The following is a 15,101-nucleotide window of genomic DNA, read 5'->3' as shown; positions in this document are numbered from 1 at the left end:
ATTATTTTAATCATTTAACAGGTGTTATATTTATATCAGTTAATGTGTATTTCGTTTGTTAGTTATTACGAAGATTGCTCAGATTTCCATCGTTGCTATGGTTACAGTGAACGATCAGCTGATTTCATTGTGTACTGACGTAGCTTCCGGCAAGTCCGTCATCGTCGCACCGACAGGCACCCCCGTTCAGGTAACGTAGCCTAAACAAACAACATGGAAAATTGGTGATTAAATAATTAACAGTTATAAAGCTATGTACCTCCAAAAACCACCAGTGTCGTCAACCACAAACAAAGTTTGACAGATGTGGTTGATCAAAGTTGTGTAAACTGGCTGACTTTACTAGCTGCACTGTTTGATGTAGATTTTAATGATTAGGCTAACGTTAACATAGCTAGGCTAACAATAATGCTACAATGCCAGCCCTCACTGTACTTTTCGCACTGTTTTACAGGTAACAGATAATACCTTACCAGGGCTACAGCGAAGCTGAGTTCAATGAGATGCTCAGTAAAACGAAGAGACCTGACACAAAGGTAATTTAATATCTTATTCCATGCATGGGGATCAGATATTATGATGCATTTGTGCAGGAATTCTGTGTGGTTAACTGCATTACTTTGATTATAATGTGTTTTTTTTTTTAGGTCAAAAAAGAGGACAAAGGCATCAGCCCTGCCACGATGGAGAAAACGTGATGATCATCTCTGTGTCCTTGAGGAGACCGGTGTGGAGATGCTTGATGAACAAGAGCCAGGATTTGGTATGTGATCGTGATAATTTGTGCATCATTATTCTTATTTTGGTAGAAAAACATCATGTTAGGATTCTATGCTGATGCTACCAGTCCAAGAAGCTGTCTGAAGTCTGTAGTAGTTTGTAGTCGTAGGCCTGCACATACCTCAACATCACCATAATACTTCATTTAGAATGTGATTTTTCACAGGGCCTGATTTAAGCCAAGACACAGTACCACCTTAAATTAGCTCATGCAGCATCACACCGGTGCACTACCAATCATATTTCCAAACACACGCAACATAACACCACCTGAGAACTCTCTCCTAAACTTCATATGGATGCTGGCAGAAAATGGAGTATGCCAGGGTGGGCGGCTTATCAATATTTTACAATTGCCACCTTTAATTCTACATATAAGTGTATTTTCAATTATTCTGTCAACAGACTGCAAAGTGTGTTTGAAACACCGTTTTAACCAAGTTTTATGGAGTGGGTGATAAGCTCTTTCAAGGTGGACAAGCTGTGCGCAGAATAGAGGATGACACTTGTGGAAATTCCCACGGGCACGTGATTCCCGCGTGATGGGAGTCAAAGTTTTATTAATCCTGTGATTGGGACGGGACGGGAATAAAAATCAACGGGAGCGGGCAGGAGCGGAAAACTCCATTAATAGATGATGATTTTCAGCCGTGTTAAACAACCAAAAGGACAGATGCGTCCATTTTTTGCCGTCATCTTTCAGTGAGCCAAAACTATATTGGCTTGCGTTAGTTTTAGTTAAATGGGGAGTGGGTGCAGGAGACACACAATAATGACAAAATGCAACATTTTTTGCAAACAAGTTTGGGTTCATTCAACTTAGATGGACATAAATGGACATGGTGTGACCAATGTACTGTTTTTATTATTTATTTACTCCAGCTCTGAGAAGGGGGCTACTTGACGGTGCTTCTCTGCAATGATGATGACTTCCAAATGAGGGCCAAGCATGTACAGTAAGTGCTTTTGTGGATTTTCCACATAGATTCTCATTGAACTTCTGTAACTACTTGAAAGTATTATTTTTAAAATAACACTAGAAACTTTTTGTCTTTGTATGCACCAGGAAAGGGCATCTGTGTTCGGTCCTCACTGAATGCAGCAAAGGCGAGGACAACGAGGAGGACTAGGGGAGTAGCTCCAGCCTTGATGAGCAGGTGTGTATCATATAAGAGTTATGCCATCATGGCATGTTCTTTGTGCTCTAAATTATGTATGTATATCCACACATCAGCTGACCCACACTATAGCCCAGTACCAATCCGCCCCCTAAAGACTCAAGCCCTGAATGCTCACTGACTTAAGTGACGTCAGATCTAAGACAGAGTGTGAGAGTCTGTGAGGGTCCAGATGCTGTAAACATGACTTACGTTACCTTGACAACACAAAATGTTTGGTTTGACACCGCGGTCATGAAATGATAATTTACTGTAATTTCAACACGCACAAAGTGAGTGAGGGGACGGACTCAAAACAAAATGTTCCTGGATCAGATCTGATCAAATCATCATCAATACTCTGCAGTACTACTACCGTCAGTATTAACGTGTGCAAACTGCACACGTTAATACTGACGGTAAACTTCTTTTTTATTTTTTTGTTGCCCCTGTCCATTAACAATAAAGAGAGCGCATGTGCTCTCTCTGACTACGTTTGTTTATTTGCTTTTTGCTTTTTTTTTGAACACTTGCGTTCCGACGGCATCTCATGTGTTTGACTTCACAACGCTATGAACTGTGGGTAATTCCCCTACCCAAAGTCAGCATCGGTGCTAACTTACGGTAAGGGGGCAGTAAGGGCTCATTCACTGACTTGGTGATCTGACAACGGAACAGCCCTCACACTCTCACGGAATTCCCGTGAATGCGCCTCTAAGGACGCACTCACACTAGGGCCAGTTGATCCGTGCCGTGCTGAAGCCCGAATGCCCCCCCTCCCCTGTCCTCCGCTGGCCCGCACTCACACTACCTCCAACCCAAGCGTGCTGAAGCACGGTTGCCTCCGACACATACGTCATCGCGTTGATATACCAATACATCCATGATGCGCTCTGACTGCAGAAAGAACAGCGCTTTTTAATTGTTTGACCGGTTGTCATGGTAACATCTTGAAGTTTAATCAAAGCGATGTCACCGTGACTGTTGTTTACACGCGGTTGCAGACACGAGGTGGAGAACGAGCCCGCGACGCATTACTGTACGCATTCCTGTACGCATTCCTGGCCAAGCGTACCGTGCACACCTCACCAACCGTGCCGGGCCAGGGAAGTGAACCGTGCTCAGGCACGGTTCACTTGCACTCACACTGGCAATAGAATCAGGACTTTAGTCTAGTGTGCCTAGTGTGAGTGCACCCTAAGTCAGTGTGTCCGTAAGGGCTCGGATTGGAATTGGGCCATACTCTTCTCTCCAAGTTATTTTGCACTTCATCTATTCACAACTGTACTACACTTGAATGAAAATCTGTCTAACTTTCACAGACTAACAAAAACCCAGTTGAATGAATTTATCTATTGGGCTCTTTTTTTGAAACTACAATATTAGCTTCATCTTTTTTGTGTGACTGTTACTATGTTTGCCATCAGTACAACAACAATTACTGCTATTAAGGGTGTACGCAACTATACTAAGTGAAGGCTGCCCGGAACGCAGCCACCTGACTGCCATGAAGTCCTTGTTGTCTGTGCTTTATCCCAAGGCATATGGCATCAACTGCAATATCATTTTATTTATTATTTGTTTCATAGCCAATTACAGTGATATTTAACAGTTCTTATTAGCTATAATTTGATGATGTTTACATAATTGTATTGAATTCTGCAACCCATAAGACACAAGGTAATACATGGTTTATCATTATTAAAGGTGAAACTCAGCATGTTAAATGCTGACAGTCATTGGAAAGTTTCAAATCCAGTGAGCACTGCGTGCTGGATTACAACGCTCAAACAAACTGATGAATGTTCCACTCAGACTCAGACTAATGAAGTGCACTGTTCTTTAAATGACAGATAAAGTGGGGAGCAGACAACCAGGATGGAGCTGGATCTACGTTGGTGGAGGAAATGGGCAACTCTTTCCTCTCCAGGACTGCCATTAACACTAAGCTCATGAGTAAGGGAGGTTTGTTTTAGGCTGTTACACATTGTTATAGAGTTATGATTTACATTTCACTACATTTTAGCATTACATGACTATTGTATTTCAGGTATTTTAGTGGAATAGTCCGACTACATTGTTGTTAGTTACAGTAAGTGAGCACAACATGATACTAAAACAGTTAAAACCCGACTCAAAAAGTGACCAACAGGGGCTCATGAAAGTCTTTAGCTTCTCTTTGCACCAGACACACCAGCATCTCCACAGTATCCTGTATGCTCTATGTCCAACATCTATGTCCCGTCTGGCCGTCCTGGGTGTGGGATCCCTCTGCTGCTCATCCTGAAGTTTCTCCTGTTTTTTTCTCTCTGAAGTTTTTCCTCAGTGGATGTGAGGGTCTAAGGGCAGAGGATGTTGTTGCTATGTAATGACCTTGGAGACAAAGTGTTTGTAAAAACAGGCTATACAGATAAACTTGCAATGCCGTAAGTGGTTAGATTTTCCACCACTAAATGTGTATGTGTGTATATATATGTGTAGATGGTCTTACTTAACCATGTTTTATTCTAGTTGTAATGATCTGTGTATGTATTCTTTATCTGTAGTATGAAAATGACTCTTTAAGTTTTGTTTTTACCACCCTGTGTTATAATATGACAATTAAATGAATTCAAATCAAATGACCTTGATTCCTTCACTTCTTGACCCTGCAAATGTACAGAAACGTTAGTATTTAAAACACAATTTTCTTTCTATCACCATATTCCAATATATATTATAATAATTTCATTTCAATAGGCTACACTGAAATCTGCAATCTTTTGAGTTTTTCACCATATTGCATTGGATAGATGTAGCCATCTTTTATTGATAAAATTGATATAGTAAATCTCCTCTCTGACAACTTCTTGTAACCTCTCTGTTGTGTGCCTTGGGCACCTTGGGCTGCGTTCAATAGCTCAATGCTCTAATGTAAGCTAAACTGGCTATTAACCCATCTGGTTGCATATTTTTTAAGCCACATTTTATGAACACAGTCTTCAAACAACACTCTCACTTTATAGCAACAAAAATGTGTCGAGGAATGATGCTTGGGTGTTCCGTTTTGAAACGTTGCCTAATCCTATTGCCTTTGAACGCATCCCGTTCAGACCGCGAAACAGCGTGGCAGAAATCACGTCTAAACTAGCACTAATACATTACTATTTTTATATTTTATAACATACAATCTCTCACGATATAAACATATGGTTATGCGTTTTTTGTTAAAGAATGAGCGAATAGACACTTTCTAAACCCTAGTGTGACAACCCCAACCCCAACCCAGGAGAACGACACAAGAACTACATGTTGCCATAGTGACACGTTGACTGTATGTGCGCTCCGCCATGTTGGTTGTAGTTCTAATGTGTTTTCCCTATTATGTTTGTCTAAGACCAGGAACATTGTAATCTTTTTATAGGTTTTCTGGGGTGCCGAGCACATATGTTTGGTCAGATTTGATGTGTGTTCCTGTTAAAAGGGAGAAAATGTGTTTTGTGCCATATTTGACCCTATTCTTGACCCCTTCCTGCTGGTTTGCCATTGGACCTGATAGTAGAGGTCAAGAGCTTTCCAAAAATGTGTATAACTTGTCTGTAGCACATTTTGTTGCTGCTCTAGTAGCCTTTAAAAGTGTGTCAGGATCAAGGTTCAAAGGTCACTTGTGGGGAGCAAGAGCTGACCTAAGTTTTCATACTGACACATGTTACTCCCTAGGTCAAGACCTTTCCAACGATGTCTTCATTGTTGTCCTACGACAAAGTTTAATTTTCATCTTGCTTGAAAACTATGGCCCTTTGAGATATACGTTCCTAGCCCTATCTATGGGCCTAACTGGATGAAATCAGTCAAACATGTTTTCAGGGGTAGTGAGTGGCCAAAAATTGTTCAAGATGTTGGTGTCTGACTTATACACTGTTAGACTTTAAAATTTTGACCAGTTTAGACTAATTTTCCTCATAATCTACATCTACACAAAGGTCAGACAAGGAAGACCAGCTGTCCTCTCTCTAATTAGGATGCCCTGACTGCCCAGAAAGGAGGTCAGCAGCAGAGAACAAAACTTTAAATAGCCTAACCAATCATTCTATACAATTTTCCCACTTGCCCTGATAAAAATCTATCTATAAATCTAAATTTCTCTTATAAATCTACACCAAATTGATACTGCAGTTTTGATTTGTGTTAGCCCCTCCCCCAAATTTAGGATATGTTACAGTCTTACAATCACAAGTGCACTGTATGTTGGATGGGATACCCCTCCTCCCCAAGTATATAAAAAATTATTACATAACTCTGTTATAAATCTGTTATAACACCTTACTCTATAATGGCTGAAAGCCATATGGTCTCCTCACCTTCCTTTTCTCCAAGGCATTAGTGAAAGGTATTAGTGATTGCGGTTTCATTTGTACAAAACACACACACACACACACACACACACACACACACACACACACAGAAACCATTGTTTTTGTCTATAGTTATTGTCAGTATTGCAGTGGCTGTGTTTGGGAAGTTGGATCACTGTTGAAATATCCTCTGGCCATGAAGCAGTCAGTCGTGTTGGTTGAATGAAATCAGCCGTTCCTTCTTGGTCTTCTCTTCTTCCACTGATGGACTTGTCAAGATGGGCTTATATGCAAATGCTCATAAAAACGAAATCTGAAAGATGACAGTCTAGGCAACCTTTATTTAACACATACTAAAAGGTAAACTGTACTCTGGAGAACATAGTGTTTCAAATGTACTACATTTCTTCAATTAACAGGCATGCATATTTTCCATTCGGGTTGATGAATGCAGATACTTTTATTTTGTTATCTGTGGGAAGAGATTTTCAAACATGAATACAGTATACAACTGATGAACTCATGGACTACCGTTTAAAAAATGATTAAAAGGACAAAAACACACAAAAACTGTACAATTGGATAAGCATAACTAACCAATCTATCAACTAATCCACCACTCAATCATTCATAACAATATAACTATAATCATTAACCACATAATTGTACATTGTTTTAAGCTGTTTGTGTGGCACCCAGGAATCTCTCCATCATGTTGCTACGAGAAAGAAGAAATGGAAAAAAAGAGAAATTCTTTTTAGTAACAGTTGCTTTAGTATCAATGAATCATGAATTAAACATGATGTTGAACATGACATACACACTTCTTTTAGAAATACTGTATGGTGTTACTTGCATTCAATGTTGATTGGTAACTACAGTGTCCTGAACTATATCTGTTACTCCAGCATGAATGTTCACCCTGTAACCCAGAAGCCTCTCATGCAGCTACGCTTCATGGCAAAGTTGTGCACAGAATTTGAGATGTTGCATTTGTGGTAATGCATCTATGATGACACAACATACATACTGTACCTCTTCGAGCAGGGCAGCCATTTCACCTTCACCTCCCTTAAACCCCTGAAAAACAAGCAATAACCAAAATGACTGAAAATTAATACAAAAAATAAGCAGAAATAATAATCTATAATAATATCTATTATAACATTAGCCTAGAAATCTAGACGCACCCTAGCGGCAGCAAAAATATTGTGTTCACCAATCACAGCGCTCTATCTGTTTAGAGAGTCGTTGGGCGGGCTTAACGCCATGACGACATACATTTTAATTGGCTTGTCAGGCTAATGTCATCCTGCTCTTTGCTCTGATTAGTCGTAAGGCTCAAGCACTACCCCATTACGTGCAGAGGCAGTTTGAAAGACAGCCTTCATCCCGGCCCCTGGATTGAGCCGAGGTCTACCGGTCGTTGCCAGACTAGACATGTTAATGATATAGTCTGGCTTGTCAGGCTATTATAACACAAGATCTTAACTTTAAACTGTGTGTGGTGAAATGGTGATTATAGAAAGTTTGCAGTAAATCTGTAGGGGAGACTGTGGTACGCAGCATTGGGCAAGCTGAGCCACCCCTTGTTGCTAGGGAACCATTAAGAAAAATAGAGCATGTGACCAGATATTTAGGAGGACAGAGGAAGGCATCATTTCATGGAATTTGTGACGTAAGAACCACATGGGTTAAACGGTTAACATCTATGTCCGAAAAACCATTTTTACTCTCGAAAGTGAATTTTTGTCAATCACAAGTTTCATGAGAATTGTGTTTAGACCAAAAGAGATTATTATAAATGTGTAGTATGCATCAGTTGAACCTTTTTAGCTGTGGGAAGTATTAAAGTCAATATGGTAACTGCGGGGTACGTTGTGCCACCTGCCCCATACACTACATGAATGTATTTTTATATTTTTCCTTTTTTTAGTTCAGTTGAGAGAGACAGGAAATGGGGAGAGAGAGAGAGAGGGGGGGGGGGGGGATGACATGCAGGAAAGGACTGCCCGATGCAGGATTCGAACCGGGGCCGCCTGCAGTGAGGACTGTAGCCTCTACATATGGGGCATCTGCTCACTTGATGCTCCTAAATGAATGTATTTTGTCTTTACTTGTCCTGATTACTAAATCAGGATTCTGGATGTTTATGATTACAGTAAGTACGCTGCTGAAAACAAGCTGCTGTTTATGGTGAGCCATGTATTACTTTAAAAGAGAAAGATGAAGGATTCTTCCCAAGATGCAATGTAATCACAAAACTCCCCAAAGCTCAGTGAGTTGGTGGCTCAGCAGCAGGTCACTGCAGTTTGTGTTCACCTGCCACCTGGACAGGTGGAATATGAAGTAAAGGGGGAGGTGGGAGCTGGTGGGGGTCGGGGGGGACTCAACTTAGATGCTCCTATACTCAACTTGCCCAATTCTCCTCTGCATGGTGAATGTGTATATTAAATGGTTCATGTAGCCTACATAAAACCCTGAAAAGATGAGAAGTGTTGGTAGAAGCCCTTGTAATATCTGCACACTAGTAAACAGTATTCAACTAAAAACAACAGAAACAACAACCACCACAAGGACAACTTACTTTGGTAATCCTTTGCCCCACAATCTTGGAATAAGGGAAGCTCTACAGGTTTATGTGGACGTCACAGTCTGGAAATGAGTGAAAGTTTGTAAGTTTAGCATAAAAGCACAAAAAGCTAAATTACTGAAATGACTAAAACACTTGTTTTGATAGAGACATCCATGAATGACATGAATACAAATATTAATACTTAGAAAATAATTTGAGCAATTCTTAATGTTAGTGATGCTATCTACATAATGGATGTGTGTGAATGCATATACACCTGCCTGTACATGTGCATCCCTGTATACAAGATCTTGACCCTTGATCAACACTGATTTTCATTCAAGTGTAGTACAGTTGTTAACAGATAAAGTACTAAATAACTTGGAGAGAAGAGTATAGTGTCAGTCAGCTGAAAGTGCTGAAACAGTTACAGTTACCTCTCACTTGATGCCATATGCCTTGGCATAAAGCACAGACAACAAGGACGTCATGGTGGTCAGGTGGCTGTATTCAGGGCAGGCTTCACTTATGTAGGACCAGTACTTGCCAACTACGTCCATACAGAAGACTGGAGGACTTGAGAACATGGGATATGCGAAGATCTCTCCCCTGTAGGATTGCATACAGCATTAATAGCAGTAATTGTTGTACTGATGGTGAAAATATATTAACAGTCACACATAAAGTAGTAAGTAAAATTGCAATTAAACTCTTATTGTCTTCTTTCAAAAAACAAACAAACAAAACAAAACCAAAAGAGCCCAATAGATAGATTCATTCAACTGCTGGGTTTTTGTTAGTCTGTGAAAGTGAGTTAGTGAAACCTTAATCAATTATTCAAGTGTAGTACGGTTGCGAATAGATGAAGTGCAAAATGACTTGTAGAGAAGAGTATAGTGTGTCAGCTTAAACAGTGAAACATGTTGGTTGCATAGATTTAGGAGAATATAGTTGAGGACTATCAACAAGAATAAGAATGTTATTATACGGTACTTGCCTGTACATATTTAGAGCACAAAGAATAATGCCATGATGGCATAACTCTTATATGATACACACCTGCTCATCAAGGCAAATTGAATTATCATTTCATGACCGGAGTCAACAACATTTTGTTGTCAAGGTAACGTGTCGTGAGAGTGCTGTTCCAGTCATGTTTACAGCATCTGGACCCTCACAGACTCTCACACTCTGTCTTAGATCTGACGTCACTTAAGTCAGTGAGCATTCAGGGCTTGAGTCTTTAGGGGGCGGATTGGAACTGGGCCTATAGTGTGGGTCAGCTGATGTGTGGATATACATACATATTTAGAGCACAAAGAATAATGCCATGATGGCATAACTCTTATATGATACACACCTGCTCATCAAGGCTGGAGCTACTCCCCTAGTCCTCCTCGTTGTCCTCGCCTTTGCTGCATTCAGCTGAGACCGACCACAGATGCCCTTTCCTGGTGCATACAAAGACAAAAAGTTTCTAATGTTATTTTAAAAATAAACTTTCAAGTAGTACAAGAAGTTCAATGAGAATCTATGTGGAAAATACACAAAAGCACTTACTGTACATGCTTGGCCCTCATTTGGAAGTCATCATCATTGCAGAGAAGCACCCGTCAAAGTAGCCCCCTTCCTCAGAGCTGGAGAAAATAAAAAATAAAAACAGTACATTGGTCACACCATGTCCATTTATGTCCATCTCAGTTGAATGAACCCAAACATGTTGCAAAAATGTTGCATTTTGTCATTATTGTGTGTCTCCTGCACCCACTCCCCATTTAACTAACTAACGCAAGCCAAAATAGTTTTGGCTCACTGAAAGATGACGGCAAAAATGGACGCATCTGTCCTTTTGGTTGTTTAACACGGCTGAAAATCATCATCTATTAATGGAGTTTCCGCTCCTGCCCGCTCCCGTTGATTTTTATTCCCGTCCCGTCCCAATCACAGGATTAATAAAACTTTGACTCCCATCCCGCGGGAATCACGTGACCCGTGGGAATTTCCAACAAGTGTCATCCTCTATTCTGCGCACAGCTTGTCCACCTTGAAAGAGCTTATCACCCACTCCATAAAACTCTGGTAAAACGGTGTTCAAACACACTTTGCCAGTCTGTTGACAGAATAATTGAAAATACACTTATATGTAGAATTAAAGGTGGCAATTGTAAATATTGCATAAGCCAGCCCACCCTGGCATACTCCATTTTCTGCCAGCATCCATATGAAGTTTAGGCGAGAGTTCTCAGGTGGTGTTATGTTGCGTGTGTTGGAAATATGATTGGTAAGAGCACCGGTGTGATGCTGCACTGAGCTAATTTAAGGTGGTACTGTGGCTTAAATCAGGCCCTGTGAAAATCACATTCTAAATGAAGTATTATGGTGATGTTGAGGTGTGCAGGCCTACGACTACAACTACTACAGACTTCAGAAAGCTTCTTGGACTGGTACATCCGCATAGAAATCCTAACATGATGTTTTTCTACCAAAATAAGAATAATGATGCACAAATTATCACGATCACATACCAAATCCTGGCTCTTGTTCATCAAGCATCTCCACACCGGTCTCCTCAAGGACACAGAGATGATCATCACGTTTTCTCCATCGTGGCAGGTCTGATGCCTTTGTCCTCTTTTTTGACCTAAAAAAAAAACACAATATAATCAAAGTAATGCAGTTAACCACACAGAATTCCTGCACAAATGCATCATAATATCTGATCCCCATGCATGGAATAAGATATTAAATTACCTTTGTGTCAGGCTCTTCGTTTTACTGAGCATCTCATTGAACTCAGCTTCAGCTGTAGCCATGGTAGGTATTATCTGTTACCTGTAAAACAGTGAGAAAAGTACAGTGAGGGCTGGCATGTAGCATTAATGTTAGCCTAGCTATGTTAACGTTAGCCTAATCATTAAAATCTACATCAAACAGTGCAGCTAGTAAAGTCAGCCAGTTTAACAACTTTGATCAACCACATCTGTCAAACTTTGTTTGTGGTTGACGACACTGGCTGGTTTTTGGAGGTAAAATAGCTTTAACTGTTAATTATTTAATCACAATTTTCCATGTTGTTTGTTTAGGCCTACGTTACCTGAACGGGGGCTGCCTGTCGGTGAGACGATGACGGACTTGCCGGAAGCTACGTCAGTCACAATGAAATCAGCTGATCGTTCACTGTAACCATAGCAACGATGGAAATCTGAGCAATCTTCGTAATAACTAACAAACGAAATACACATTAACTGAATAAATATAACGTTAATGATTAAAATAATGCACCAAACGTTGGCCTACACAATAATGAAAAAAAAAAAATACATTCATAAAATAGCGTTTAAAACAACCACGACATCTGCTTTCATTCAACATATATTTAGAGAGTAAAACATACATTTCTCGCTAGAAATGTCCTCAAACAATGCCAGATATATCCCGAAATGTTGTTTTTATGGCCAGAAAGCTGAATGAACATTTTGTACACATTTTAACAGGTTCAATTTGCCAAACAAAACATAATTTGAATTCGTTCAACATAGATTTTGAAAGTAAAACACACATTTTTCGTTAGAAATGTCATAAAAAATATGTTTAAATGTTATTTTTGCGGCCAAATTACTGTATAAATATTGTATTATTCGTATGAATACGAATTCAGCTGCAAATGGTACGAGGTTCAGTTATCCAATGGGAGGGGAGCTCACGGCGTCTTTCAGCACCGCGGCCGGATCGGAATAGGAGTGAATGGATGGCTGGAGCACTTGCTCTGAGCGTCACATATCGCCGCGGAGGGGATTGCATTAAAATCAATTGAAATCCCTGTGCGTTCAGGTCCCACGCTGAGGGGTACCTTGAGCGTCTGGAAACAACGCGAAAGGGCCCTGACCAAACGTCCGTTTATTACGCCTTGGGAGTGAGACTGTGTTGGTATATGTGATCAGTGAAAAGTGAAAATTTGACTAAGTGCTTTTGGCAAAAGCGTCCCCCAGAACATGTTTAGGAGCACATTTCAGGCCATTTGGAGTCGATTGGTACCCATATTGAAGCACCTTATTTTTTGTCCCATATGTACAAGTGGAGTTGGCACTTTGACATTTTCAGCAACATGCTGAGCTGGCCCTTTGAGGAGTATCTCGGGAAGGCAAGGTCGTAGAGAGATGAGACACACATCAGTGTGTTCAGCGTGGTCCAAATAGGGCAGATGGATCACGCTTCTAGGTCTGCAGGACTCCCGCTGCGTAGCTACAAACAAAATGCCTATCCCAGTCAGAGTCTATGCGATGGGTGAAAAGTGAAAATTTGACTAAGTGCTTTTGGCAAAAGCGTCCCCCAGAACATGTTTAGGAGCACATTTCAGGCCATTTGGAGTCGATTGGTACCCATATTGAAGCACCTTATTTTTTGTCCCATATGTACAAGTGGAGTTGGCACTTTGACATTTTCAGCAACATGCTGAGCTGGCCCTTTGAGGAGTATCTCGGGAAGGCAAGGTCGTAGAGAGATGAGACACACATCAGCGTGTTCAGCGTGTTCCAAGTAGGGCCACGCGTCTAGGTCTGCAGGAATCTAGGTCTGTAGGACTCCCGCTGCGCAGCTAAAGATAAAATGCCTATCCCAGTCAGAGTCTATGCAATCGGTGAAAAGTGAAAATTTGACCAAGTGCTTTTGGCAAAAGCGTTCCCCAGAACATGTTTAGGAGCACATTTCAGGCCATTTGGAGTCGATTGGTACCCATATTGAAACACCTTATTTTTTGTCCCATATGTACAAGTGGAGTTGGCACTTTGACATTTTCAGCAACATGCTGAGCTGGCCCTTTGAGGATTATCTCGGGAAGGCAAGGTCATAGAGAGATGAGACACACATCAGCGTGTTCAGCGTGGTCCAAATAGGGCCGATAGATCACGCTTCTATGTCTGCAGGACTCCCGCTGTGCAGCTACTGAACAAATGCCTATCCCAGTCAGAGTATATGTGATTGGTGAAAAGTGAAAATTTGACTAAGTGCTTTTGGCAAAAGCGTCCCCCAGAACATGTTTAGGAGCACATTTCAGGCCATTTGGAGTCGATTGGTACCCATATTGAAGAACCTTATTTTTTGTCCCATATGTACAAGTGGAGTTGGCACTTTGACATTTTCAGCAACATGCTGAGCTGGCCCTTTGAGGAGTATCTCGGGAAGGCAAGGTCGTAGAGAGATGAGACACACATCAGCGTGTTCAGCGTGGTCCAAATAGGGCAGATGGATCACGCTTCTATGTCTGCAGGACTCCCGCTGTGCAGCTACAAACCAAATGCCTATCCCAGTCAGAGTCTATGCGATCGGTGAAAAGTGAAAATTTGACTAAGTGCTTTTGGCAAAAGTGTCATGTTAGGGTTGGTACCCTTATTGAAGCACTTTAATTTTTGTCCCATATGTATAAGTGGAGTTGGCACTTTGACATTTTCAGCAACATGCTGAGCTGGCCCTTTGAGGAATATCTTGGGAAGGCAAGGTCGTAGAGAGATGAGACACACATGAGCGTGGTCCAAATAGGGCAGATGGATCACTCGTCTAGGTCTGCAGGACTCCCGTTGCGCAGCTACAGACCAAATGCCTATCCCAGTCAGAGTCTATTCGATCGGTGAAAACTGAAAATTTGACTAAGTGCTTTTGGCAAAAGCGTCCCCCAGAACATGTTTAGGAGCACATTTCAGGCCATTTGGAATCGATTGGTACCCATATTGAAGCACTTGAATTTTTGTCCCATATGTACAAGTGGAGTTGGCACTTTGACATTTTCAGCAACATGCTGAGTTGGCCCTTTGAGGATTATCTCTGGAAGGCAAGGTTGTAGAGAGATGAGACACACATCAGCGTGTTCAGCGTGGTCCAAACAGGGCAGATTGATCACGCTTCTATGTCTGCAGGACTCCCGCTGTGCAGCTACAGACCAAATGCCTATCCCAGTCAGAGTATATGTGATCGGTGAAAACTGAAAATTTGACCAAGTGCTTTTGGCAAAAGCGTCCCCCAGAACATGTTTAGGAGCACATTTCAGGCCATTTGGAGTCGAGTGGTACCCATACTGGAGCACCTTATTTTTTGTCCCATATGTACAAGTGGAGTTGGCACTTTGACATTTTCAGCAACATGCTGAGCTGGCCCTTTGAGGAGTATCTCGGGAAGGCAAGGTCGTAGAGAGATGAGACACACATCAGCGTGTTCAGCATGGTCCAAATAGGGCAGATGGATCACTCGTCTAGGTCTGCAAGA

The 15,101-nt window shown here is 41.2% G+C and overlaps 1 long non-coding RNA gene across 1 annotated transcript; it reads right to left on the bottom strand.

Moving 5' to 3' along the window:
* Nucleotides 1-8,844: 8,844 nt before the first annotated feature.
* Nucleotides 8,845-11,489, bottom strand: LOC146973894 (uncharacterized). Its single transcript, XR_015037793.1, has 5 exons — nt 11,372-11,489; nt 10,407-10,483; nt 10,207-10,297; nt 9,284-9,455; nt 8,845-8,926 (listed from the first exon to the last, which is right to left on the bottom strand). It is a non-coding gene; the product is annotated as an uncharacterized LOC146973894 (long non-coding RNA).
* Between the last annotated feature and the right edge of the window lie 3,612 nt (nt 11,490-15,101).

This window comes from Trachurus japonicus, chromosome 15 (assembly GCF_045865225.1).
Source record: "Trachurus japonicus isolate A0001 chromosome 15, Traja_1.0".
Classification (NCBI taxonomy): Eukaryota; Metazoa; Chordata; class Actinopteri; order Carangiformes; family Carangidae; genus Trachurus; species Trachurus japonicus.
This window is presented reverse-complemented; position numbering and strand designations above follow the sequence as displayed.